Raw genomic sequence first — 1828 nt, 5'->3', positions numbered from 1 at the left:
CCGGTCGTGATTTGTGTCCCGGTGTCCCAGTCTGTAATTTCTCTTTGAGTGTCCTGATCGTCATTTATATTCCCTGTTTCCCGGTGTCCCGGTCGTCATTTGTGTCCCGGTCTGTAATTTCATCAGTTGACAAACATGACGTCAGTCGACAAACAACTTCATGACGACATACAGCTCAATCCTTATAATAGCGTCAGTCGACAAACATGACGTCAGTCGACACACAAACATGACGTCAGTCGACAGACACACAAACAAACAACTTATTTATATATATATATATATATATATATATATATATATATATATATATATATATATATATATATATATATACTAGCTGTTGGGGCGCGCTTCGCGCGCGTAAGTCGTTACGCGCCATATTAGTTACGCACCATTGTAGTTGTGTCCCTGTGTCCCACTTGTGAATATAGATATATATATATATATATATATATATATATATATATATATATATATATATATATATATATATATATATATATATATATATATATATATATATATATATATATATATATATATATATATATATATATATATATATATATATATATGTATATATATGTTTTTAACTACGTAAAACTTGCGAATATGCAGCATTCTTCGCTGTCCCATTGTCTGTACATATAAATATATTGTCAGGTTTACCGACTCTTGAACATGCAACATATAATTGCTAATGGGAAAAACAATCCGTATTCAGATCTATACCTCATTATTCTAATGATTGCCCTTGAGCTTTGTTGATGGTGATTGCTAACCAAACATTCCCTGTGTCCCGGTCGTTATATATCCCCATATGATTATATATCATATATTTATATATCCCCCCTGTCCCCCCCGGCGTCCCCTTGTAGTTGTGTTCCTTTGTCCCAGTCGTCATTTATAGTCGACAAACATGACGTCAGTCGACACACAAACATGACGTCAGTCGACACACACGTCCCAGTCGTCATTTGTGTCCTGGTGTCCCAGTCTGTAATTTCTCTTTGAGTGTCCCGGTCTGTATATACATTCGTTTTTGAATTGGTATATGATGAAATAAATTTTTAGTTTTTTTCCTTGTTTTCTTTTTAGTTTTTTTTGGTTTTTACCTTTTTTTAGCTTTTTTAGTTTTTTTCTTTTTTCTTTCTAGTTTTTTTGTAGTCTTTACCTTTTTTTCATTTTTTTTAGTTTTTTTTGGTTTTCTTTTTCTCCTTTATTTTTCAGTTTTTTTCCTTCGTTTTTTTCTTTTTCAGTTATTAGTTTTTTTATTAGTTTTTAGTTTTTTTATCTTTTTAGTTTTTTTTGTAGTTTTTACCTTTTTTAGTTTTTTAGTTTTTTTCTTTTTTAATTTTTAGTTTTTTACCTTTTTTAAGTTTTTTTTTAGTTTTTTAGCTTTTTTAGTTTTGTTAGTATTTTCTTTTTAGTTTTTTTTTAGTTTTTACCTTTTTTAGTTTTTTTTTCTTCTTTTGTATTAATGCTAAAGCCAAGGTTCGTACCTGGAACCTCTCGGACCTAGAACCTGGAACATAACGCTTTACCAACTCAGCTCCTTCGGCTTGAATACATTTATCTATTTTAGTTTTTTTTTATTTTTTTTTTTTTAGTTTTCTTTTTCTCCTTTATTTTTTAGTTTTTTTCCTTTTTTTAGTTTTTTTTTCTTTTTCAGCTTTTACTTTTTTTTAGTTTATTTTAGTTTTTATTACTTTTTAGTTTTTTTTCTTTTTATTTTTTTTTTTAGTTTTTATCTTTTTTTAGTTTTTTTTCTTTTTATTTTTATTTTTGGTTTTTACCTTTTTTTGGCTTTTTTAGTTTTTTTCTT

This window comes from Artemia franciscana, chromosome 2 (genome assembly GCF_032884065.1).
Source record: "Artemia franciscana chromosome 2, ASM3288406v1, whole genome shotgun sequence".
NCBI lineage: Eukaryota > Metazoa > Arthropoda > Branchiopoda > Anostraca > Artemiidae > Artemia > Artemia franciscana.
The sequence above is the reverse complement of the archived record's forward strand: the minus strand, read 5'-3'. Positions refer to the sequence as shown.